General features: G+C 43.5%; 1 protein-coding gene across 1 annotated transcript in view; it reads left to right on the forward strand.

Moving 5' to 3' along the window:
* Creb3l2 (cAMP responsive element binding protein 3 like 2) overlaps positions 1-27923 on the forward strand; it is a 108650-nt gene that overhangs the window by 33715 nt on the left and 47012 nt on the right. The gene's annotated exons all lie outside the window — the stretch shown is intronic.

Raw genomic sequence — 27923 nt, forward strand, 5'->3', positions numbered from 1 at the left:
GACACAGGGAAACGCCTATAGTCTTAGCTCCTGGGGGGGCTGAGGCAGGAAGTCTCCCCTGAGACCAGGAATTCCAGACCAGCCTGGGCAAAATGCAAGACCTTGTCTCTAAAAGGAAGAACCAAAACCCAAAATGAGGCTTCACTTCTCCAGGGACAACAGGCTCCTGAGAGAAAGGGAGAGGACCGCCAAGGGTGGGAAGGGTAGTGACGCCACGGGAAGCAGAGCCCCAGGCGTGCAGCAAGAGCCGGGGGCTGGAGCCTGGAGAGTTCCGAGTGTGTCCTGGGAAGCGGGGAAGAAGGGTCCTTCCAGGTCCCTCGGGTGCAGGAGTGATGGCTGGCCCAAGCTCAAGGGTCTGACTCAGCCTGGGCTTGGGCTTTGGCAGGTGTGGGTCCCATGGTGTTTCTTCCCTGGTTCTAATTCAAAGTACTTACGTACTTTCCCCCACATGCTGCATAATTATGTGCTGGCCTGATCTCAAGGAACTGAACTAATTTAATTTAAATGGAGAAGATGAGGGCCAAATGAAAACATTTAAAATTCTCATCTATCTTCTCCAATTTATAATTTAGAGGTAGGAAATGAATTTGGTGCAGAATACAAACGTTTAATTAACAATATGTTTCTTACCAAACAATAGATTTATTTTTGAAGCCCATCCTTCTTTTGGAGTAAAAGAAGTAATCTCTTATGCTAAGTGAAGCTAGCCAATCCCTAAAAAACAAATGCAGAATGTCTTCTTTGATATAAGGGGGGCGACTCAAAACAGAGCAGGGAGGAAGAGCATGAGAAGAAGATTACCATTAAACAGGGATGAGAAGTGGGAGAGAATGGGAAAGCAAAGGGGAATTGCACGAAAGATGGAAGGAGACCCTCATGGTTATGCAAAATTACATATAAGATGGTGTGAGGGGGAAGAAAAAAGAGAGAGAAACGTGTCACAGTAGATTGGGTAGAAAGAGGGGAGGGGAGGGGAGGGAGGATAGGAAGGGCAACACAATACAATAGTCACTAGTATGGCCCTATGTATAAACGTGACTATATAACCAATGTGATCCTGCAGTCTGTACACGTGGAAAAATAAGATTACGTACCCCATTTGAATCGAATGTATGATATGTCAAGATCATTGTAATGTTTTGAACAACTAATAAAAAATTTTAAAAAAGAAGTAATCTCCTTTTAAGTTTAAAAAATTGAGGAGTACTTATAAATATTATATTTATTAATTTAAATAAAACAGATGCTTTTCCTAGCAGTGGTTGTATTATGGTCAAGCTGTTCACAAACATGCACGCTTGGGCTGAATTCAGATGCTTCCTCTCTTGATGCCTTCACAGGTGTGAACTTTAGGTCCAGAGGTAATTGATCCAATGATGTCTCTTAATAGATACTTCCAGGCTAATGTATCTTGAATCCTGACTTGTAGATTCCTGGTTCTCTTTGTCTTTGTTGCTAAGTCTTGGAAAGTCTTTAGCCAGAGTCAATAAAATTCCAAAACTTGGCAGAATCTCAGCTTGCAGTTTCTTCTTTCTTTTTTATTCTCTTCCCACCCACATATGTGTGTGTGTGTGTGTATGTATACACACACACACACACACACACACACATATGTGTGTCTGTTTTTGCATATATTTGTAGTCACCCTATTTTCAGCTTGCGTTCTCATGAAAAGTCTGTGTTATGAGCTCAGCACTTATTGTTCCTTAGAGGCAGTGTTACATAATGGAAAATTCATGAACTGTGTAAGCAGACAGATGGTGGTTTAAATTCTGGCTCTGGCACATTCAAACCACATGACCTTGGCAAGATACTTAACCTCTGTGCTTCTCAGTTTACTGCCCTATAAAATGGGTCTAATCATATTTACCTAATGGGGCATGTGTGAGAATTCATGATGTAATTTGAACTATACATTTTAGTAGATGTTAAAAGCATCTAGTAAAATGCTCCCACAAGTGGAAGTTGCTGTGGATACTGTTGTTTTTGTTAGAGAATTGCAATGGGAACAGAAAGTAATGAGAACTATAAAAACTAGGGAAGGGATACGTGGGAGAGAAATGGAAGGAGAGTGAACATGATAAGTTATATGGGTGAGTATTTAATCATTCACTTTTCTATTTTACTAGTAACCAGTAGTAAAAGTACTTTAAATTTTCCGACTGTTGTACCTACTTTCCTCACTGGATGGCAGAGAATTCAGTTTATCTAGGATCATTTTTTGGTCTCTGTCACTTTGCTTGTCATCCTCATTTCCTTCACCACAGTTTGTGGACTATTTGAGAAATTATTGATCTGGTTCCCTGTTTTCAAAGAGTTGAAGGCCATATGACCATGACTTTTTCTTTTTTAGGTTTTTTTTAAATATTTATTTTTAAGAAGTAGTTGAATACAATACCTTTATTTTATTTATTTTTAAGTGGTGCTGAGGATCGAACCCAGGGCCTCGCACGTGCTAGACAAGCGCTCTACCGCTGAGCCACAACCCCAGCCCCTGACCATCTCTTTTCTTCTGAAAAAATTTTGGAAGGTACCCTGTGACTTTTTTTGCTGTGTAACATATTATAATAGAACTAAGCGGCTTAAAATAACAGCAGTTCATTCAGCCCACAATTCTGTGGACCGACAGTTTGGACAGGGCCCAGGTGGACAGCCTCTGCTGGTCTCACTTAGTCTTACACATGCATCTGTGGTCAGCTGCCAGGAAGCGGTTTGCTCCGCTTCTAGGGGACAGCTAATGGTCAGCTGGGGTGACAGAGGAAGGAAGATGGGGAGCTCACCCCTTGGGTTCTCACCATTGAACAGAGTAGCCCTGGCTAGTTCAGGTGGCAGCTTTGGCTTCCAGGAGAGATTGGAAATGCTGGGGACTTTTGAGGTCCGTTTTAGAACTTGAATGGTGTCACTTCTACCGTTCTTTTAGCCAGAGCAACTCAAGCCCACCCCAGAATCAAAGAGAAGAGTAGACCTCTTAATGGGAGGAACAGCAAAGCATTAGGGCCATTTTTGCAATCCTTCCCATATGGGGATTCTACAGCCTGCAATGACAAGTCAACTTCTGGCCCTTTAGTATCCATAATTTGTTTGTCCCTCAAGTCCACAGTAGTCTTTTCCACATTTTTTCCCCCAAGACTTGGTGTTGTGGTTTAGATCTTAAATGACATGTGCAAAAAGGCTTAGTCACCAGCCTGTGGAGCAACTGGGAGGTGGGGACCAGTGGAAGGAAGTTAGGTCACCGGGACATCCCTGCTGGGTATATTGGGACCTTGCACCCTTTATATCCCTCCTTTTGCTTCCTGGCCATCGTAAGGTGAGTGTTTCCTCTGCCACATGCTTCTGCCATGATGTCCTGCTTTGTCACAGGTCCCAAAGCCACAGGGCCAAGTAGCCATGGATGGATATCTCTGAAACCATAAGCTGAAATGAATCTTCCTCCTCATAAGTTATTACAGGATTTTTTTTTTTCTTTCTCACAGCCAGGGAAGGCTGACTAACACACTTGGCATCCTGAAGGCCAAAAAAGATGCTTAGGTTCTCACATCCCTTCTGCTGCAGCCAGATCTCAAGTTTGTAAAGTGCTGATGCCAGAGGATTGACTCTGAGCCCACTGACCTCCCTTGGATTCCATCCCTGACCAAATTCACTCACCCTTCTCCGGGCAGTGGCCGGGCAGCGTGGGGGAATGTGAGCTTGGTGACCCCAAGGTGGAAGATGGCTCAGGTGGCTCTGACCCTGGGGGGGCAGCTTATTCATTGCCTTTGATTCAGAAGGGCTGACATAAGCATAAGGGGTCCTCCCTCACTCACTTGGCTCTTGGGACATTTGCACCTTGCGTTGCAGCAGATCCTGAGTCCCTCAAATATGGCTATTTTAAACTCTTTTTTATCCATCAGATGATCTCAAGCTACTGGGCACGTTGGAAGGAGCTAAGGGTTTATTTTCTGATCATTTTGAGGGAATAGAAATTCCATCAGTTCCTCCAGACACTGGATTTAGGATCTCAATGAGTTGTCTTTAAGTCTCAAACTCAACAGGGTTTATTTTTAACATGAATTTTATCTCAGAGTGCTAATTTGTGTAAGACCATTAAGTCTGTTACTCATATACCTCTGGTAACGCGAAACTCCCTGGTTATCCTTGGGCCTGTAAACTTTACTCTGTTCCTATTGAGGCTTCACCCCAGGGAAGTGCTTAAACAAAGAAGGGAGAGCAGAGGTCAGGAATCTGCCTGTTTTCCCCAAGGACATGGAGTTTAGGTGTCGTGTGATGACCTAGATTTAAGAGAAAACTCTGAAGTGACTAATTCAGTTTAAGGGCTTTTCAAGCCTTCAGTGGGTCAGCTATGCCAGACATGATCTTCCTGCCTTCTGGGAGGGGGTTCTGTTGTACGGGCCCCATTCCCTTAGGACCAAACAGTCTTCTACCCTGTGTTGCAGCAGGAATTAGGAAGAACTCATCCGAAGTGTTCTTGCTCATTGATCAATTAATCCCTTGGTGGAGGAAAGAGATCAACAGCTCTGCATTTGCCGTGTCATATAACCAGACATCTTTCTTACAGGTGTGTCCTTTGAAAACGACTTTTAAAGCACCCAAACCGAATGGAGGGAGTAGGAATAATTTGGGTTATCAAACTAGTCTTCATTTTCTTAAGGTAAAGAAACATTGTCCATCTTCTCTTGAGCTTAAGGGTTCTTTACTACTTAAGGGACTGGTATGGTTGTTTGGGTTACAGTTCTTTTTTTATTTTCTGGGAGTAAGTCATCAGGCCAAATAGAGACAAGTGACAGATTTGACAGGTGACTCCAAGATTGCATCACTCAGCAGCTCTGTGGATGGTTAGGCAGGGAGAGCAATAGGCTCGTGTCACTAGTCAACTTATCATTTATGTGGTTTCTGCCATGTCTAAGCATTGTGTTAGATCTCCTGTGGTCACAGCTTTAAAAAGAGGGAAATAGGTTTAAAAAAATGTACCAAGTAACAGCTGTAGTAAGAGAACTGAAGGTAAGAGTCTGTAGGTGGACTTTGGGTGCACTGGGACATGATTGCCTGAGTGAGTGGAGAGAATGGGTTGTGACATCAGAGTGGGGTAGGGTTCCAGGCGGTAGGGATCTTGTGTCTAAGGAGGGAAATGTGGTTAGCACCGTCTGTTCTGAGAACTCCCGTCTTTACATCTGGTTGGACCAGAGTAGAGTGGAAGGGCAGGAAGAAATGCAGACAAAACAGTTGAGGGGATTGTGATGTACGTCAGGAGGGAAAGGGGGTAAAAGCCAAGCACCCTGCTTTTAGAACAGCCCGTGTTTGACAAAAATGAAACGCTGTTCATCTCTAATCGCAGCTCTTCCACCCTGGCTTCATTGAATTGTGTCACTTCCCTGAAAGTTGAACATCTTTCCTTCCAGATTCATCTAGCCCCATGGGAAGTGTTCCAGTGTCTGAACGGTCGAACTATGCGAGAGGCATGGTTGTCCTGTATGTCAGTGATCACAGGCCTTTATCTAACTCCAAGGATCCAGGACCTGGGTCATGAAATACGAATGGAAATGAAATGGTTATTTTGTGCTGTTTGAATATGGCGTATCTGGGCCGTGGTTTTTGTGTATGGATTGGCAGGGCCAGAAGTGTGGACAACAAAGATGGGGAACAGAAAGTGGGGAGGCATAAGGTGGCTGAGGGAGGGTAGATGAGAATGAGAGAGAGCCAGGTTGTGATTTAGAGGATATCTTCTGTGAAGCTAAGTCCATTACAGGAGGCCTGCACTGGGAGGGGGAGGGAGTCTCAGCAGGACACAGTTGACACTGGAAGTGGAGGGGAAAACAATTATTTGAAAGATGTTTTATAATGAAAACAAACATTCAGTTGTGTTGAAATTGTACTCCAACAGTCGGGTCTTCCTCATTTCACACAGTCGTTGCTTTCTAACTTCATTTCCACGTATCAGTGGGAAACAGCTGTTTAAAAATCATTATAATGCCTCTTGGGCCTTCTCCCATTCAGACTCTTTGTCTTGCCACCAAATACCTGGAGTAGAGTGGCAGCAAAATCTGAGTCCCCAAATCTAGTGCCTTGCTTAATGTTTTAACCATCAAATTAGGAGTTATTTCAAGTGAATTAAAAGCATCCAGTGAGAGAAGAGAAATTCTACCTGCAGTAAGGAAGATAAGGATTTGAATGTGTCCAGTGGAGGTCCCCAGGGTCCTGGAGGAAGCCATTTAATCTTTCTGACCTGCCTCTCTGAGGGGGTTCTAGTTTCATCAGTTATACTAAGTTCTTTTTTAGAAATGTGAGGCCAAGATAGCAGATATTCATTTCATAAGTCTGAGTGGTGGGTTTCAGGGGTGTTACTGGAAAGAATCACTCTTTATTTCACATTATTTCCCAATTAGAACAAAATTTTAATCACATATCAGAAGTAAAAGTGCCAGGTGTACCCACTCTTATTTCCAGGCTCCATGAGTGCCTTTGAACCTTGTGTCTGTTTGACCGGCAGGGCTCAAGGGGACATGAAGGAGGTGGCAGTGCTGAGGAACTAATCACACTCTCCCTGTCCTATGGCACTCAGCAAATCAGGATGCCACTGTCTTCCAGCCACCCAGCCTTGGCTGCTTAAAGTAAATATGGACACATGCTTTTTCTGTGCCTGCTTGATGGCTTCTTGCTATGCTCTGTGAAGATAGAAAAGGGACAGGACCTTCTAGAGGGAGTCTTACACTTACAAAAGGTTGGTGGGAATGAGAGGTCAGGAGAGCATTGGTTTGTTCTGGCCATTGATTATTTACCTTTCATTATAAACTTGGAAGGTCAGGAGACTGTTGCCCTTTAGAATTTTATTTGATGCTAAATAAGAACTCAGACTCCCAGTGGAGGGACTGGGTGGAGCCACAGCACGTCGCCACAGGCACTGGCAGGCAGCAGCTGAGGGGCAGGGACACCCTGCAGCAGGGTGTCATGAGTCTGGGCCCTCCTTGGATGTGGAGTGCTGAGTGACTAATGATTCCAGCACTGAGGCAACGTCTGCAGTCTTCTTTCTCCTCCTTTGTTGAGTTGTGCCCTTTGTCTGGGACTGTAGGGTATCCCCGGATCTGGGACTTCCAGTGCTTGGAACCAGGAAAGTCTGGGGCAAACTGGGGCAGTTGGTCGCCCTGCTTTCTAGTTTTCCTGCCTCTCTCCTGGTCAAGCAAGACAGGGAGAATCCCAAGCTCCTTTGTTCACCATTACAGATAAACTTCACCCATGGCTTGGCAGAGCAAAATGATATTTTAAAAAAGAATAGGGCTGCTCATTGGTAGTATGAACAGAATTGTGAGCTGCCTTTGGAGAGGGTGAGCATCTTGCAGTGCTGCAGACTATTCTTTTGTAGCACTCTTAATTTATTCTTTAAAATCTTGTTGTTGTTGTTGTTGTTGTACTGGGGACTTAACCCAGGGATGCTCTACCACCGAGCTACACTGCTGGCCTTTAAATTTTTTTTTTTTTTTTAATTTTTTATTTTGAGTCAGGGTCTTACTAAGTTGCCCAAATTGGCCTTGAACTTGTGATCTCCCTCCTTCAGCCTCCCAAGTTGCTGGGATTATAGGAATGTGCCCCCACTTTTCCTTTGGCTGAAAGTTTTCTGGCATTAGAGTGCCGAGGCCATTGCAGTTAGTTAGGGCCAGGGAGGAAACAGGCATGAGGGAGATGACCCCACGCCTGCAGCCCCTTCCTGGTTCCACTCCCACTTCTGAGTAGCTGTTTACTGTGCCCATTTAGAAAGGGCAGGGGTATTTATAAGCTGTAGATTATGTCCCCAAGACACCTAACAAGTCTTACCAGAAAAAATTAATATTGAGTTGGAAGAAAATTTAAGGAAGCCCCTCAATCCTACACTTATTTTCCCAGTGGTCACTAACTGCGGGGGGTCATTTCACAATTTGAATTGCTAGTTTGGTTCTCCTTCATGCACAAGTAGAAGAGATACAATCTTTATCCCAGGGACAAGTGGCAGACCTCCAGGTAGGCCATGGACCTTCAAAATAACCGGCAGAAGCCCATGCAGAGAGGCCTCTCAAGATTCTGATCTCTATAGGAACAGGGACAGGGTTTCTCTCTCCCTGTGACTCATCAGAAAGGTGCTGTTTACTTTTCTGGGTCTGCAGCTCACAAACCTACTGTTCTTTGTCCTGCTGGTGAGTTTGCACACCTGTGTGATATTACTGGCTGGTGTGAAAATCCTTCCATGATATCTGTCCCTGTAGAAAGTCCTCTTTGTTTGGCTGCCTCTTTTGGAGTCCCTCCTTGGCTTAGTTATCTAATCTAACTGCCAGCTGTTTGCATCAACTATTGCCTAGAAACTGGCTTGAAAACAGGATTAGGCAGGGCATTTTTTCTATTTCTGCTTTCTGATTAACGCCCTTCACTAGAAATAGCTGATGCAGACCCCTCCGTCTTTAGAGACCCTTCATGGAAGTGAAGCAAGGATTGTTCCACAGAGATGAAGTGATTTCTCTGTAGTTGCATTCTGAAATGGTCATGGCTGAGCCAAACCCGTCTCCTCCCTACCCCTGTGTCACCTTCCTTTTCTGGAAGGTCCCATGTTGGGATCATTGTCCCTTTGTAAGAACATTAACATAAACGAGTGGCAAATCTCAAACACTGTTATTCATCCATCAATTCCTCGGACCTTAGCCAGACTGGAGGGTGTGCAGGACAGCGAGAGGTTGTTGCTGAAGTTTGGTCACGAAGAAGGAATGTGTGATGTGGAGTGGCCACTCATCAGCTAAGCGATAAGTAGGTGGTCAGCAGAATACCACCAGCGGTGAATCCCATTCTAAATCAACCACAGCCACTCAGGGGGAACAGACTCTGACCCCGAGCCCTACTGTCTCCCAAGAAATAAATTCGGATGGAGTCGAGAGACCTTAAGAAGCACACATTCAAAGGTCTCATTAAATGAAGTATTCTTAAACTCTTGGAATAAGATAGATGAATAAATGATTATGGCTGGACTTGTGCTCAAAGGAAAAAGGAAAACCAGAGAGTTAGGTACTCAGCAAATATTTGCGGAGCACCTCCTATGTGCACTGTTGCCCTTCCAGGTGTGCTGGCGGGGGGAGGAGGCTGTCAATCAGCAATACGGGACAGCCTCTGGATAGCTGAGTGGGGGTAGGGCAGAGTCAGGTAATAAAAGACAGAACAGGTAATAAATAAGCTAGTTTCAGATAATGGCCAAAACAATGAAGACGGTAGAATAGGTCCTTGAGGACAGTGGGAGGCTGGGCTCCACGTTTCTGAGCGGGCATTTCAGTTGGGAGTCTGGGAATCTGAGGGCCTGGGAGGGAGGTCAGATCAGCAGCCAGGAGGTTGGGAAGCAGGCCGAGTTGGTGGTATAGTTGGTTAGTGGAAATCAATGCACCAAGAGAGACGTTGGTATTCTTAGATGACAAATCAGCTCCATATTAGGAAGATCCTTTCCAAGTTTCTCAGATGGTTTTAATTGCCTTTTCTTGGGGGGGGGGGGTGGCTAACATGGAATTAAGTCATAGAAATGACAATGAAGGACGTTTAGGTTTTTCTCACAGTTATTAGTAGATGGGAGCTTTTTTGCTATTTGGAACTTTATTTTTAAACTATGAAAATAACATATTACCAAAGTTAGAGGAATGAGTAAAGAAAAATCTCCTGTGGTCCCATTATCCTAACAGCAATGTTGTATGTGTATTTTTTCAGTCCTTTTCATTATGTGATATTAGATGATATGTAGCCTGTTAAATGGATGACGGGCCTTTCCCCATACTTTCTCAAAGTTATAATCCATGCTTGCAAACTTAATCACTAAGTGCAGTCAATTCTTATTATTCTCAGTGGTCATGCTCTAGAATGTCACTGCAAACACTGAATTAGCAAATAATGGATGAGGGAAAATACAGAGTTAGATTCCTGGGAGCCTGTGATTATAGCATGTTTATCCATTAGTCAATACATAACCTTCATATGGGTGACTCAGTTCAAACATATATGAAGTATGGTTATTTAATATATATTGTCGATTTATTGACATTGAACTGTGGCCAGGAGCACCATAGCTCCTGCCTGGACAGAGTTTATCTAACACTTGGAAGATTTCTCTGAGCACATTGCAGTCTTCTTATGTTCTCAGACACAATACTTCAGGATTGTACCCAGGGGGCTTTTCTGCACAGTAAAATCACCAGTGAAAAGCACAAAAGATGTGAAAAACGTGACACTAAATAGACCATGAAAAGAACACTTGTTTACAGTATGAGCACTGGAACAAGGCAGAGAGTCTGGAATGTGCACACCACATGACTCAGATTTCTCACTGCTTTCTGCAGATTCACGGATGTCTGTGAAAGTGCCACAACTTTGATTCAAACGTGGTTACAAATAGATTTTAGTGATGAGTTAACAAATATGGAATCTGTAAATACCAAGGATCATTATACTTTCCTGAAGGCTGGCTATACCCAACTGAGTCATCCAGAGCTCACTCTGGAAGTGTACACAGATAACAGTCAAATTCTGCTATTTGTGGATCGGTCACTGTCTTCCTCAGTTGCCTACAAACAAACCACATCTCGAAGAAAGCACTTCCAGGGCAGGAGCCCTGAAGCAGGGTGGGCGAGAACCTGCCCTCTGTGTCTCCGAGGAGGATGATGCTCATCACTTTAGCATTTGTGAATTTCTTTGAGGTGGTTTAATTTTCCTAGTAAAAGACACAAAAGTGAATTTATGATAACTATATCTGACTTCACTTGAAGTGACTCTCAGGTGCTTTGCTCTGCCCAGAAGCCCAGAAAGTGAGTTTGATTGTTGTTTTGGCCAGTGCCTGCTTGGTGTGAGACGAGATATCCCATTGGAAAAGACAGTACGTCTCATGTACCCCACCCCATATGACAGTGTCCACCCACATTTTCACCGTGGAGGATCCCTGTGTAGTGGGAAGCGGGTAGCTTTTCCAATCAGGGGAACTGGTTTTGATTTCCTGGTTCTGCTTCTCACTTAGGTATGCAACTTCAGATAAGTTGTAGAACCTCTCTGGACTTGCATTTTCTCATTGGTAAAATGAGTGTAATAATTACCTAACTCATACATCTCTTGTAAGGATTTCATGAAATAGTATATTTAGCCACTGTGCTCATTGTACCTCTGATGATAAGAACTATGTTGACACGAGCTTATTGATGGATTTTTAGGGAAAATTAGCAAGCAATCTTGTTTCCCAGCAGTTAACTCCCAGCAGCACAATATGGAGTAACCAGTATACTTTGGCATTTGCATGAGTGAGTATCTAAGCTAATGTCACTGGTTACTATAACTCTTCCTTCTAAAACACATTGTTTGTCCCTGGTGTGAGAAACACAATTGCTCCAAAGTAAACTTTAATGGAAACTCCTTTAGATTTATTTTCTGACCTTGAGTTGGATGCTGTGCAGCTTTGTGTCTGTATTAGCTGTTGAATGAGGTGGGGGAAGAGGTGTCCTGGGTATAGCACACCTTACCGGATCAGTAAGAACTATGAGAAAAGATGGTGTAACATCGGTGCCCATCTCATCAGTGGGGAAAGTGGACTAAAGGGATTGGCACAGAAGCATCCTGAAACCTGAAAAAGCTTTCCTAGGTCTTTGACATGCTGAAATAGAGGCACAAATGGATTCCCTCTCTCTTGATAATTGTGCATTTAAATGAGAATATATGGTCTTTTGTAAAATGTCCATTTTGAGATTTAGCATACACCTAACAATGAAATGAACTCCGGAATTTTTTTTTTTTCCAAACTTCTTGTGAAGTTAGCAGGTGAAACCCAACCGTTGGATTGCTGTTGATATGGTCACTGTAAAACTCACAGTGGCAAAGATGATGGGGTCAGCAATCTTGATGCTAAACTCCAGGTCCAAGTGGCTACTTCTCTCTGAACTTTGATAGCTGGAATCTACCTGAGAGAAAAGGATATTTGTGCTGGCTTGGCCTTTGAGATTACCCTGAATTCATGATCTCTGGACCCTGATATGAGCTATAGACGCATTGTTTCTCAACTAGGGAGAGGGTCACCTTCATGTGTAGTGTGTTTGGGACTATTTTCCATTCTTGTGTGAATGTCTCATTACAGTTATCATTTTATTGTGTGTCCCATTACATTTCACACTCATAGGCGTGATTCAGCAACATACAGCCATCCCTAAGCATGGGACAGAGCCACTTAATGGATGCCAGCCACGCCCAGTGATGCTGCTGGTTTTCATGCTCAACTCTAAAACCTGCTTGAATGGCCATTTGCTCATTATGTTGTGCAGGCCACAGAACAAAGATGACAAAATGCATCTGATTTGGAAGCTTGCAATCTAAGACAATTCATGGGTAGGGATGGCCAGGTTATTTTCATGAGGTGTTTTCAATGGGGTTCTACTATTCATATTGTCAGTGCAGTAGGAAGAGTCAAACTAGGGAATTCTTGTGTTGAGCCCAGCATACTTTGGAATCACCAAGAGAAACGTCTTATTAAAGGTTAAATTGAGTTGGTATCCTGTTCCTTTCTGTTATTTTCAATGATGTTGTAAGTGAACATTCTCATAGTGAGAAGTCTAGTGGAGAATCAAACTTAGATACTGAAATTCTAATGAATTAGTCTTATTCCATCTTTCAAGTTGGAGATAGAGAAGCTACAGGTAAGTTTGGGTCCTTGCCTTGATATCTCTCTAGCTGTTAGAAAGCTGAAACTTAGGCACTAGCTAAGAAAAATAATTGGATCCTGAATCTTGATTTGACAAAATGAGGCACCAGCCTCCATAGTGGATGAGCAAGGATGTTTTATATAGTTCTTGTAGGCCTTGAGCGGCAAGACAGCATCCCAGACCTCTAGAACTTAACACGGTTGCCTGATGCATAGTAAATTCTCAATATGGCCTAGCTGAATTGAAGCCAGAGTGGTTAGAGAACAAGGTGAGACACACAGCATGGAGGGCTAATGACCATGAGTAGAGCAAGAGAGTGGTCTTGTTAGGTCCCCGGGGTTAGGTGTGGAAGAGGTAGTGTTGAGGTCAGGCAGGGATGCACCTTGCTCTGCCACGGAGCCAGAGCCAGAGCGGAAGATTCTGGAGGGGTGGCTGTGGGGAGGAAGGGCTGGGAGGCCTTAGGACTGGTAAGGGAGCCAACTCAAACTGGCCACAGGGAGACTGGCACACTTAGAAACCTCCTGCAAAGACAGGGCAGAGAGAGGAAGCGGATGTGGAGATGAATATTCTAGAAGAATCTTCCAGCCAAACCAGGATGTGAGTTGTCTTAAGTTACAGCATAAAATGCATCTTATATAAACATGTCAACTTTTACTATTTCAAAAACTTTCTCCTCCTTCCTTCCCTCAATTTTCTTTAAAAAAAAAAAAATCAACTTGTTCTTGGCCTAGACCATTAGGAAAAAAATTTTCCCAAACCTAGGCCAGCAGGGGCACATCAGATCTGTGGTCTTGGAGGCCAGGGATGAAGTCACAGCTGCCATCTCACATCATACCCAACTTCTCAGAAGATAGGCAGTGGGAGAGGAGGCAGACATCATATTTGAGAAACCTGTCCAGGAGGAAGAAGGCCCTCTTCCTGGCTTTTAGATGGCTGCCTTCTCATATGTCATCAGAGACAGACAGACAGGGACAGAAGTATTTCTCCTCTTGAGAGCACCAATCCCATAATGAGGTCCCTACCCTTGTGACCTCATCTAAACCTAATTACCTCCCGAAGGCCATTGTCTAAGATACCATCCAAAACACAGTGGGAGGCTAGGATTTCAAAATACATATTTTTTTTAGAACTGCATAACAAAGCAGCACAGACATAGTGGCTTAAAACACCATTTCCTATTGAATTTCCCATGGGCCAAAAGTCTAGACTCTCTGTTCAGGTCACAGGTCTCACCAGCCTGCAGTCAGGTGTCAGCTGGGGCTATAATCTTGTCTGAGGCTCAAGGTCCTCTTTCTGGCTCACAGGGTCATCAGCAGAACTGGGTTCTGGACCTACTTTTAAAGGGGTCTCCTGCTTAGGTCAGTCCCACTCAGGATAATCTCCCTTTTGATGAACTCAAGGTCAACTGGACTGAGGCCTCACATCTCCATTTACGCCTTCACCATAGTGTAACCTGGCCCTCACAGGGGCACCATCTGTCATACTCATATGTTGCACAGGCCATTTAAAGGGCAGGGGACTGCCCCAGGCATGTATAGCAGGGGACAGGAATCTCAGGGTCATCCTAAAATTCAGCCCACTATAGAGGTAAGAGAGAGTCAGTGGCCAGTGTGTATTTCTTCTCTGCCAAAGAGCAGATGGATTTGGCAGGCTGTAACAGTGAGAGGGTGTTTAGATAGCAGGATCAAAAATATTATTTTAAGTATTTATGGCTGGTGGCCACAAGTCAGATGACAACAGAAACTACCACTCAATATAGTCTAAAGAGAAAAGTTCAAATGCAGCAGCTCAAAGTGGAAATTTAGATTTATGTAAGAAATGGGTTACCATAGGGCAGTTGTTCCAGCTATTTCAGAGCCTGTCCTAGTCAGGAGGTTGAGGAGGGGGTGAAGGAAGAGGAGCTCATTTCCAGGGCTGGAGTTCCTATTGTATACAGTTTCCCACCTTCACCTGTAAGAGCCATACTTGTTGGAAAAGGCCCAGTTGTTATAAATCCTAATCCCCTTTAACATGCAGGAAAAAAATTAGAGAGATTTCTGTCCAAGTAATATTTAAAGTGCCAGAGAGAGAGAGAGAAACAAAAAACACTGGTGACTTGGGGTATTATTGTCCTGTAGAATGGTCTGAGTATTTAGCCTGTGCCTTCCAGTGAGTATTTATTTAAATAACAGGAAAGGAATAATGAATATCTCTCTTCTGGGCAGAAAATGTTGCCTCTAGAAAGTTACCCTCACTGTCCTTTGTTCCCTGAAGACTTTTTAAACCAGGTCCCACTTATATTTGATTAAATGAAGTCTGTTTTAAAGAACAAATGCTTTTTAAAATCCTATTATAAGCTCATGGGTTTTCATCATAGAAAACATAAATAAGAAGAATAAAAATACATAATTGTTATGCCGTGAAGAAGTCCTGTCCACATTTTTACCATGTATCTGTCTATACCTTTCCACACTTCAGCATTTTATAGACACTTTCTATTTTATCATTGAAACTGTAGTGAATTCAGTTTTTGCAACTTAGGTATATAATGTGAACATTTTTATTATGTTTAACAAATGACTTTCTGCAGTATCTTTTTTAATAGCTGCTTAGCTGCTCCGCAGTTTATTCCAACAGTCTTTTATAGACCATTTCAGATTTCACATAGGTGGATGGGTAACATTTCAGGGTTATCCCTCTGGCTCTGACCGGTACTCAGCTCTTCCTGATTGTGATGCTGTGCCTTCATCCGATGCTCATTGATCCAGTGCTTGCTGCTTGCAAAGGCCAAACTTGTGCTTTATGTTTACTTTTTCCTTGGTCGGTTCCCAAGGTTACTTGTAGAGTTTTTAAATACCTCTTTTGTGAGCTAGCAGCCCCAATAAACAAACCACTTTGTTGAGACTGGGAGTATTAGCATGGCACAGTTTCCCAGTTTTACTGTGAGGTGCCCCAGCTGCACCTTAGCTCTACACAGACTCTGTGTGAAGCTTTGTGAAGTGCTGTTTTTCTTTCCCTTTCCCTTCTAAATGGGCTGCTGGTGACAAAAATCTGTTTAAACAAAGGTGAGCACAGAATCAATTTAAAGCCTAAACTCTGGAAATTAGTTTGATGTTTGACTTATTAGAAACCAACTCTGCAAATGTGAAGAGTCCTGTGTCAGGATCCACAAGGAGAGGGGCGCTTGGATATTGGAGCGGCATTTGGCAGTGAAGAACATGCAGTTTGGTGACTGAGACAGTTATCTGGATGACTGTCTATCTCATAGAAATAATAACAACAGACCACCTCCAATATCCCCTGGCAGAAAGAACTCAGATTAACATATCCATCCCTTGTGATCCCACCTTGGTCTGCATTTTGAAAGTTCTCTTTTTTTTTGGCTTTTGGAAGTATATGGTGGCATTGTGGGTTGTTATCATGATGCAGAAGGAAATGCTGTTAGCATTTCGTGCTCAGGGTTTAGTACTGTATAGGTCAATCCTGATTGGTGAAGAATCATCTTACCTAAAATACCCACCTGGTGTGGTTGAACATCTCTAGCCACTACAGAGTGTTTTGGTTTCTTCTAAGGAATGGAGCAGACACCATGACTACATGGCCCTAAAGTTTTCTGGGGCTTTCTAGAAATTGTCTAGTCCTGTCTCCTAATTTTCCATAGAGGTTCTGCCTAGCTGAGGTGGGAAGGATCTTGGTCCACCTTTGGGGATGAATTTAAGGGGACAGCAATACAGGATATACTTGGCCTGCCCCAGTTGAGACATTTTTTTCCTGATAAAGGCTGTCGGGTTATTTGTCTCTTGGACCAGCTGTGGGAAGTGTGGAAAACATCCAGTACTATCCAGCTGTTGGCTCAGCCATGCTCAGGGGAACCCATGCTTTGCCAAAAGTGTCTTGGAAGAGGCCAGTGAGGGCGTTGCGGGGAAACACTGACTCAGGCTTAAGTTATTCTTTCAGGCCATGTTATTCCCCTTGGATGTGAGTGGCCCCAGAGGCCACTGTCCTCTGAATGTAGGAGCTGCAGGGGGTTGGGAGACTAGTCAGTCTCACCCTTTTATATTATATTCTAAGAAAGAGACCCAAAGGGAGCCATTGGCTGGGGTCAATGACCCAGGTAGCGACAGAACTAGGTGTGGAAGCCAGCCCTTTCCATTCCCAGTGGGGCGTCCTTTCCGCAGCACTGGCCAACTCCTTAGGTTGTGTGTTAGAGCGACTTTGCTGGCTTTCTTTCCAAAATATTCTCCCATTCCCACCAAGGCATTGTACTCTTTTAACATTTGAATCTTATGTACATTCTAAGACTGTCGGCTTCTTGGATGAGGGAAAATAATTTTTTTTATGACCATAAAGCAAATGTTCACCATTATTCAGTCATGAAAAGAAAATCAGAAGCATTCCTTTAAATTGTCTTTTGGGAGAAAAGTACTCAAAAAAGCTGTTTGATAACAAGTTTTAACATGTGGTAGTTGTGTTTCTAGAGAGACTCTGCTCAGCATCTTCTTCTGCCACCTTCTCAGAACAACCTCCTCAGATCACTAGATTCCATTTATGGTCTTTCTTAGAGAATGTCATGGCCTCTTTTTTTCACTTTCCTTAGACATTCTCCACTCTCTCAAGGTCATACCAAAAGGAATGGTAGGACTGTAGTTAGATGGTAGGGAATTTCTACCTAACAGCAAAAGTGCTTAAAGGATACCGTTCAGAGTACTTGGGCTATAATTCCAGAGAAAAAGTTAAGAACCAGAAAATATCCATCCATTGGGAAAGATGTGGCTACTGCTGCCCAGACTCCGGATAAAGAGCTTCCGAGCTCGTCCAAGGTCTTTCTCAGCCTCATTCCTCTGTCTGACTTGCTTGTGCTGGTCTCTGTTGGGACTCTCAGTACCCAGAGGCCGATGATCTCATTCTTCATTCTGGTTACTTTGGGTCTTCCAGGCTAGTTTTGTCAGTAGTTCCACCAAAGGAGGAACTTAGTAATACAGTTTAGCTCCAGACAGTTCCCTCATAAAGTTTGGGTGAGAGGTTTGCATAAAAACTATAATTGCTGGTTAAAACAAAAGCACTCAAAGAATCATATTGATATAATTAAAGTCAATGATTTGTGGAGGAATCATGAGAGAGACGCTTTGAGATTGCAGATAAGAGTCTGGTTTACAAAAGGGGAAAAGAATATTTATCAGTTATAAATGGATGAACTGAACACTGAGGCCCTTGGGAAGGAAATGGGCAAACTAGAAGCTGGTGTGAGCTTGCTATGAAAACAATGGTATTTGATGAGTTTTATCATTTTTTTATAGTGTTGACAGACTGAGAGGTCAGAGAAATGCTACTATCTTGTGCCAATTTTAGCATTTGTTTTAGTAAAAACAACAAAACAACTAACATTTATGAAACACTTATACTATGTAAAAGGAAATCCTCTACATGAATAAATCAAAGTCGGCTTCTTTTGGAGAGTGTTGGTAGGGTACCTAACTTTGGCTTCTTCATTTAAAATGATGGAGTTTGCCTTTCCCATCTCTCTCATCCTGGACTGGATAATGGCTTAGCTTGAGACAGGCAGTGCAGGGTAATAGAGCAAGCAGGTGGCTCTAAACTACCCATTGCTTCAGGATATTCTGTCCTGACCAGGCTATTCAGCTTTTGGGTTCTAGGAGCATTTGGAGGTTGAAGAGAGTTCCTGACCTCAGCTGGTTGAGTTTCTTAAGTAGGAACATGGAGGAATAGACAGATAGTGGCCGTCACTAACTGGCAGGTCAAGATGCAGGTAACAACCTTATGGATGACCATGAAGTAGCTTTCATGTTCTTAGCCCACATGGGTTTCTCAGCCAAATTTTCATTTATCATAGCAGCATGTCATATCTGGAGTAGACTATCTATGAGTTCATTTTATCTTCACTACAGTTTTGAAAGGCATATTGTATTTCTGATTTTCAGATGGGGTAGAAAGCATGAATGATTTGATCAAGGTTATTGCTAATAAGTAGAGCTGATTTAGAATACAGTCGTCCAATAACATTCACAGGAGACTGGTACCAGGATGCCCCATGATCACCAAAATCTGCAGATGCTTAAATCCCTTATATTAAATGGCTTAATATTTTCATGTAAACCACAGAATCTCCCCATATACCCTAAACCATTTCTAGATAATTTACAATATAAATACTATATGAATAGTTGTTCTACTCCATTGTTTAGGAATGATGACAAGGAAAAAAGTCCATATATGTTCAATATAGAACCTCACGACCAATTGTATTGTCTGAGAAACAGACAGTAAAACACTGCGTCACTTGGCCAAAGTCCCTGATATGTTGCAGCATACTATCATTCTGGAGAGGTGGGACACACACGTGAGGTCCCAGAGCAAGCCTTGTAAGCCAGAACCTGCTTGGGTCTCCTGGTCCAGTGACCTGTGGGATTCCTGTTGCTCTTATCTGGGGTGAAGGGCACTCCTGGCTGTGAGTCACTCCCGGGCATGGTACCTTGTACTTTGGAAGTCTCCTCCCCAACCCCCACCCAGGATGAGACTATTTCAGTAATGCTTCTCACATATTTGACTCATGATTAAAGCATAGGTTTCTAGGATGCATGTGTGCCATTTTTTCCCCTTCAAATGTTACGACCTCTTTAGTTTTCGGTACCTGGCATCTTTGGCACTGGGTCTTAACTAAGAGGCAGAATTTCTCTTATAAAATGTACTTATTCAGAGAAGTCCATGGGGTTGTCTGGGGAAGCACGTTCAGTCTCTCATTTGGGGAGCCTCATGTTTAGTCGCTATTTCTCTGTTGCTGAATCTGTGGGGTAAAGAATTCAGCCCTCAACTCTTGGATTTCATGTACCTCTTTGGATTCTCAGTTTTTTCAAATTAAAATATCCAGGTCAGCCCAGATGATTTCTAAATTTTGTCAAGCTTCACTAGTTAGTTAGTTATTTAGTGACCGTTGCCATAATCCAAAGTGTTTCTGGAATGGCAAACACTAGATTTCAGTTATTCAAGGGTAGGAGCTAAGAGTTGCAAGTAGGGAATGTCTTAGATTGTGTCTTCCCTGAAGGATGTGAGGGAGTGTCCTGGCCTGGTGGGGTAAAGACCAAATGCTGATAATGTAAGGTGTGTGCTATGGGAGAGGGAATGGGGACACTTTATGTTTAAGAGGGTGGAATGAATCAGAAAGGTTCAGAGAAAAATCAGAAAGCTACAGAGAGCGTGGGAGATCTTGTTAGAAGAGATTGACCCAAAAGCTTCCATATTTACTTACATAGTGAGAACGTACAAGGGCAAAAACTACAAATTGAAGGATAAAAGACAGAAGGGATATCTACATGGGATAAAACACCAACCAGAAAGATCTGCTTTAAGGAATTAAACTGGAAAAGAGTAAATAAGACATTTAAATTAATTTTACTCCTACTGTGGGGTGTTTGGATTTAGATTTAATTAAGTTGGAGGCTCTTAAGTGTGGGAGGGCTAAAAGCAGACGTGCTGTTGGGTGTGTAGGATAGTGGGGTGTAGGGTGAACAGGTGAACAGCCCTGCTGTGTTGCCAGCACACCCGTCTGAGAGTCTGCAGATGTAGCTAGACAGGGCCATGAAAGGAGACAGGGCATTTAGAAGGTGGCTGCTGCTCCCCATTCCAGGTCTAAGTCTCTATTGCTCCCTCACTGGGGACAGAGAGGATGGAATGGCAGATTCTATTGAGTGGCTGGGCCAGTCATGAGGTTTGAAGGGCTTTTCGTTTGTTTGTGAGTTCAATAACCTGTTGTGGCACAAGGAAGAAGCAAGAGAAGGACTCAAGGGATGGTTTGGGTTTCTCAGAACAGATTAAAGAGGACTTCAGGGTTTCTGGCCAGCTCTGCCTACTCTAAAAGGATCCTAGGAAGTTTCTCCATCTGTATGAGGAGCTTGCCTTGCTCTTGGGCCTAACATAAAATCCACAAGACGTTTCTTTTCAACCATTAGGAATCTGAGCCCTGAGCTCTCTATGATGATTGGCAGAGAGGGATGTGTACATGGAAAGGGGGACCAGAAACCAGGAATCCTGCCCTATTCCTCTCTATCCCACAACCCTGGGATATCCTCTGGATAATTCTCAGTCTGTGAAGACCAGTGACAGCAATGGTGTTGAAGTGTTTGTCCTCTGTGAAGCACTATGTGTTGACCACAGAAGACGATATATCACTCTATTTTCTTATCATTATTTTTATTTCTGAGGAGGCTGGTTGGATACCCTTGGGCCATGGAAGGAGAGGCCCTCTCCCCAGCTAGAGGCTAGTTTGGGTTCAGAAAGAACTAAGAAGCCCATTTTGGAGATATCTGCAACTATAGGTATAAATGAGCCAAGAAGCAGGCAGATGGATGTGTTTGTGCTAACTAAATGAATCTCTTGGCACCTTGGCCAGCAGGAGCCACCTATGGGGAATCTTTCCCTTAATCTCATTAACTGAGTTGTTTATATTGCAAGTAGACATTCTTTAAAAAAAAATAGGGTTTTTCTGTTTACTTTTTTCTTTTTACTTCCAATTCTAAGAACCATTACAAGCCATTCAGGATGCGATTGCATTTGGAGAAAGTGCCTCATTGCTTGTTTTAATGATGAGAAGATTTAGTATTGGTGCATGATCCTTGAAGCAAATATCAAATGTAAAAATTCATATTTACATGATAAATAAATTGAGGTTCATTTTAAACAATTTTTTTTAGAGCAATTTGAGGTTCACAGCAAAATCCAGCAGAAACTGATAGAGATTGTCACATCAGTATGATCGAAAGTCCATAGTTTCCTTTAGGTTTCACTCTTGGTGTTCTACCTTCTGTGGGTTGAAGCAGATATGTATTAACACATTTTCACCATTATAGAGTCACATCGAAGAGTTTCACTGCCCTAAAAATTCTCTGTGCTGCCAGAGATGGTAGTGCACGTCTGTAATCCCAGCTACTCAGGATACTGAGGCTAGAGGGTTATGAGTTCAAGGCCAGCCTCAACAATTTAGTGAGACCCTGTCTCAAAACAAAAAAGTTAAAAATGGCTGGGGGTGTAAATCAGTGGTAGAGGGCCCCTGGGTTTAATCCTCAGTACTTAAAAAAAAAAAAAAAAAAAACCAACCAAACAAAAAAAACCCTGTGTGCTACACCTATTTACACCTCCCCTTCTCCCCTGCCCCAGGGTGCCTCTTTTTACAAAACATAGAATATACCCTCCCAGTGGGTTTATAACAGGATTCTTTTAAATAGTACCCCCCCCCCCCATGCCTTTATAATTTGATTATTTTTTTCTTTTTCTTTTTTTTTTTTTTTTTATTACACAAAGAAAGGCGTATCTGTTTACTACCAACTAAGGTGTGTGTGTTTGGGGAATGTGCTCTTTTTAAAAAACAAAACAAAACAGTTTTTTATTGCTGCTTGTGAAATTTCAATAAAATGAACTAGTACTTTACCAAAACTAACAAAATCTAGGAAACAACCCCTCCCCCCAAAGAAGCTCTTTCGTAATAAAAAGAGCCCCAAGGCTCAGCTTTCAATAATTTTGATTTAGGGAAATACACAGTGTACCTCAATCAGGCCTGCTTCAAGTTTCCTCCTAATGGGGTTTGACCCACGGGCTGGTTTTTTTCCTGGTGACTCTGACAAGGTTCCCTTATTCCTCCTGTTTGCCGCTGGCTGTGTGCAGGGCCCTGAGTAAGAGCCTCTGAGGCCCCAAGTCCTGGGGGCCCACCTCTCTCCCTGGTGGCCTCCAGAGCCTGGCGGCAGCAGCTCCTCCACCCGGTTTCCCTGGAGGGAGGCCTTGGTTTCCAGGGTGAAGTTGAGGCGTGTCCTAAATTGTTCCTTGTCAGCTTGCCCCACCGCATTCCCTGCTTCTGTGGCTCCAGTCTTTGGGGCTTTCTGTGCTCCTTGGAGACTCCTCACTGTGACTTTTGATTTTTTTTACATTAAGTCTTCTTCCCCTGACTGACTGGGGGCAATCTTCTCAGCCACAGGCACACAGCACAGGCCTTGCCATTCCCATTTTCCAGACAGCAGGATGGGAAAACAGGACATGGGGGAGGGCAGATGTGGCTTGCTGCTGGCTGCTGAGTTCCCACCCCCGAACCCCACCATCCACAGCACCTCCTTCACTGTCCCAGGGCAGGGGCCACGGGCAAATGGAAACAACCCATGAAGGAGAGAGACGGCATTTTCCCTCCTTCTCCCAAGTGGGAAAGATTTGTAGCTCCATTTTAGGTTGCCTGAAACGTTTTAGAAAATTATAGGGTGTTGTAACTGAATAGTTGTTAGCAATGACCTATAAATATTCCTGTGTGATTACTACTATCTCTGCTGGCGGTGCTTAACCTCTAATCCATGGAACACACCCCCCACTTCCAAATCTGCAGCAGATCTGAGGGGTGGGCGGCCTGGGAGCAGGGCCTGTGTGTTTGTGGCTGTGGGTTTGGGGCAGGCCAGTCCAGGGCATCGTGAGGTTCTCCAGAGGGACTATGAATCAAAGAAAGGTGATCAAGTCCCAAATCCACTTCACGGCCTCTTCAGCAGTTAACACTGCATTTGCATGTGCATGTGCATGTGCATGCGTACGCATCCATGTGCATGCGTGTACACACACACACACACAAAAGGAAACAGAGTCCAGAAGAGATCACTGACAGCCAATGGAGCTAGGACTAGAATTTGCATTCTTGCTTAGACCAGTCCTGCTTCTTCCACCAGAGAGGCCTTTCGGACTGACCATATGCTATCAACCCTGCCCTAGAACATTAGAATGTGCTTGATGAGTGCTTCCTGTGGGGACCCAGGACATGTGGTCCAGATAACTCATTTGTTGGCTTAAGATGGCCCTCTCTTTGTTTGGCCTTTTTCCATTTTTCTGCCACCCCTCACCCAGCACAGAGCCTTGCCCTGATGAGTGGCCATCAGGGTGTGGACGGTAAGGAAGCAGCCAAATAGCTCTGTAGGCCAGTTAGTTGAACTCAGAGTTATGAATCCTTCATTTTCTTCTTACCTTGTTCCCCTTTCCTCACGCCATGACTCTCAGCTCTTGGGTCAGTTTAGTAGCAGCAGATCGTAAAACACTCCCCCTCAAAGGCTACCTTGACAGCTCATTAGTGACCTGAAGACACAAACATAAATGGTTTCAGGCCTTGGTAATTTTTTTTTTAAACAATAAGCAATTATTACAGTTAGCAATTTCTACTAGTTTATCTGACTTTTAAACTTGGATATACGTTTTAAACATTTAACAGCACTAAACTGCTGGAGATGCCTAGGCTTTAATTCAGATCTCTTCTCTGTTTCACTTAAGTTTTGTAGAATGATCAGTGGATCCAGTTGAGACAGGTGTTGACTGCTTAGAGGGGAGGGTGGAAAGGCTTGCATCTGGGTCATAGAGATGGGTAAAGTATTTAAGATAGGTAGAGAGATGAAAGGAATGTCAAAGAAAAGTCATAATGTGTCCAATTATGAGATGCTTGTTCTCAGGACAGAGGATGTTCAGGAAAGACCAATTCAAGCTGTGTCTGTCTACAATGACTTTAAAAAATAAATAGATTTTTTTTTTCATTTTAGGTAGTTTCCTGATGGGTAAAGAGGAAAATGAAAGAATACCCTAAAAATAGTGTGAGAAGTCTGTATGCAAGCAGAATGTGCCTAACTCTTACTGTTTTAATTATGTTACTTTAAAAAAAGAACTTCAAAGATTGCTAGCCAGTGAAGAGTGAGGTATATCATATGCATTATTCATTGAACCTTCATGACAGTAGGCTGGTAGGATTATGAACCTCATGTTACAAGGAGAAGAAACCAAACTTAGAACGTGCAAGTGTCCTGCTCATCTTTGCACAACTGGGAATCAGGATTCAAATTGAGAACTGTCTGGCTTGTAGCTATATTGCTATGAGACCGTTCAGTTTGGAATGAAAGTATCATCCATAAGAATAAAAGGAGACTAGACTTTACAGTTTGTTTGGGGCTAGATTGGAGGATATTAAATGCGGAGTCTTTAGGTAATGGGGAGCTAATTCTTAAATTCTTAGAAGAGGTTGCCCAATGTCTTCAGAGTTGGAGAAGAACATTCATGATGTGAGGTAGAGGGTTCAATCCTGTCAGCAGATTTCTTCCATCCGAGAGCTTCTGTGATGTCACTTTGAACTCTTTGGCAGAAACTTGCATTAAGAGCAAATAAGTATCTCCGTCCTTACTGCTGATGGACCATAGAAAGTGATGCCAGGAATCTCTCCACCTCACACCCCCTGGCACGTTTCCACGCCACGAATGTGGAAGATCACTTATCTGTAGTGGCTGGACCACGTGGGTGCGTTTATAGCAAGCAGATTGCATGTGTATTGGGAGGACTGTGAGTTTGCCTTTGTCTGGCTTTGGGGACCGACTCCATGAAGGTAGCATGCTGTAATAGAAAGCACCTGGGATCTGGTATGGAATATCACTTGCACCTTTCATCAACAGTGTAGTCCCAACCCCACGGAATTCTTGTAATCACAGAGCAAGGAAGAGACTATTCAAAATCCTCTGTGAACCTATGAAGCTTGATTAAAGTACTTAGGCAGGATAGCAAAATGTTACCGTGTCATTGTCTTTGAAGGAATGACACTGAAGTTTTATAGCCCTTGAGTACTTTGTGAAAGTGCTAGCAGGATCCAGAAGGGATCCTCTTTGAGGCTTGCTTTGTTCCTTTCTCTGTGTTGACAAGTGATACCTCTCTCTATTAATGCCATAGGCTGGCATCAATCATGGGCTGACTCTGGCCTGAGCCCTATACCAGCAGTGAGATGTTGACATGTCTGCTGAGACCTGGAGCCCACAGCTGCCAAGGAGACCCAAGTGGTACCATTTGGCTGGCCTGAGTCACAGCGTCTGGTTGGCACTTGCTGGGTTTATCTTTTAATTCACGAGTCTTTCCCCTGAACTGATTCAGTTGCTTACCTTTGCTGAGTTCCTTCGTGTGGGCGGCTGGCTGGGTGCAGTTGGCCCTTGCTTCTGGGTAGGTTCTTTTCTCCAGAGAGGAAAGTTTGATAACAACTATGGATGTTTCAGGACCGTCTATCATTAGGACTAAATTGTTTCATAACATGATAATTACTGTATCATCCAAAGTAGGGGAGACTCTGGGAAGGTTAGCAGAGCTACAGAAGGTTTATTATTGGTTATCCAGGGGATGTTCATGAAAACATTCATTAGTGCTGCTCAGGACAAAGAAAAAAGAATGTCAGCAGAGTAACCCAACCTGGGCAGCTTCGCCTTCCCTCGGGGTAGAATGGGATTCCAGAAGTTTAGCAGAGTCAGCGTAATTGGCCAGGGTTGACGCTTCTTTTCAGGGGACAGAATTGTGGCTCAGACATGGGGGCCCTGTGAGTTCATCTTTTGCTTTTGCATATTCTGTTCTGTGTTATTTATTTCTCTTTTTGTTACTTTAATTTGGCTCTTAAAAGAAACTTCGTCAAACACTGGCAGAATATTCACCATCAGTCAAGCAGTAAATGTCTTTGGGGAGCTCCTTAGGAAACCAGAGGCTGGCTTCAGGTTATTGTATAATCAAGAGATCTGGTTCTAATCTCAGCCTTGCTGTGGTTCTGCTCCTTGTGACTCACAGAGGGGTCTGGATTTGCAGCGTGACCTGGAACTTTTAGAATGAAGGACTAGGGCCCTGCCTAGACCTGTGTCAGAATCTGTGTCTTAAAATGCCCGGGTAATTCACATGCACTGTCCTGAACGGTAAAGCTCAGGGAGAGCGCTTGGCAGCTGAAAAATCTATGAATTTTCCTTTGACCTTGGGCATATCTGAACTTCTGGGAACTTCCTGCTGGTATAGGAAGAAGGGTGGTGAGTGGAAGCCAAGTCAGCCTTCAGTGGTCAAAAATGAAGTGACTGCAGAATCACAGGTGGTCCTGGTGGTTTCACTATGCAGATGCCTTTGACATCTAATTTGAAATCTCCGAGGGTGGCTCATAGAATGTGAATATCTTTAAAAAATCCTCTTGATGTTCAAGCATATTTATTACAATGTTGCACATAATAAAAAATACCTTTAAAGGTTCCTCAAGAGGAATGAGTAAATGTAATGGAATATAATCTGGAAGTTTGATGAATGAGGTAGAGCTAGATGTATAAATGTGGCTAAATCTAAACACTGTTTTCGAAGGAAAAAAGTTGCAGGGAGATGTTTGAAGCAGGCACTATTCATTTAAAGCTTAAAGATAACATATAAAAACCTGTATAGGGATGATACACACAAGGTCAGGTTAGCAGTTAGTTCTGAGAAGGAGGAAATGAAGTGGGTGGGAGCTTCCGCAGTCCTTTCATGTATTCTGTCTCTTAACAATGAAGGTGTGAGGGAGGGAGAAAGGAAGAAGGGAGGAAAGAGCAGAGAAGAAAAGGTGGCAGAAGCAAACATGGAAAGTAAGATTCTTTTAAAGGAATGAGTATGTACTTGTTGGGGATAGTGCTACCTGTAATTTTTCTGAATGCTCGAGGTGTTTCATTATAGAACGACAGCACTCAACTCCCCTGGGAACGGGGCGGCAGGCGGTTGGAATGGTTGCCTGAGACACTCCTAATGACCTCCCATTTCTGAACATGTGTGCCCACGAGTCCCCCACCCTGTCTCATCTTCACAGACACCCTGCCCAGGGCCTGCAGCACCTCTGCCTTCTGTCCTGATGAGATGCAGCCTTTGCTGCACTCGAGATGCAAGGAAGCCCACCCTTGAGACCCTGGAGGGACCCCACCCACTGCAAGGGCCTCCTGTCTGCGGTCCACTCTCTCCTTGAGTAAGAGGCTGTGTCCTGACCTTAGAGCACGAACTCCAGGGTCAAGTCCCACCTTCCCTTCCTGCATTCATTTTCACATCTTCTCTTGTTCTGTTCCCTGGTGGGACTTCGTTGTTCATGTGAACCCCAAGGATTTTCATTGCTTACCCCCAGGGTCACTGTTAGCAGTTAGTTCTTGAACTGCTGTACTGCTTTCTTGACTTTCTTTCCATACCAGAGGTGTTCCTAGAGTTTAATCATTAAGAATGTCACATGCTAGTCGGTGACCCAGGAAATGTTAAGGAATGCCGAAGTGTCTAAACCCACTGGTGCCCAAGTGGACTTTTAGATTATTATTATTATTAATATACATTATTGTGGTGATTCTAAATAGGGGTGATTTTCTGTCCCTTAGGACGGTCATTTGGCAGTGTCTGGAGACCTTTTGGGTTTCACCCTTGGGGGATGAAGTGAAGGCCAGTGAATCCTGCAGTATACACATCTGCCTCCCCCGTCCTCCCCTG

This window comes from Marmota flaviventris, chromosome 1 (genome assembly GCF_047511675.1).
Source record: "Marmota flaviventris isolate mMarFla1 chromosome 1, mMarFla1.hap1, whole genome shotgun sequence".
NCBI classification, from domain to species: Eukaryota; Metazoa; Chordata; class Mammalia; order Rodentia; family Sciuridae; genus Marmota; species Marmota flaviventris.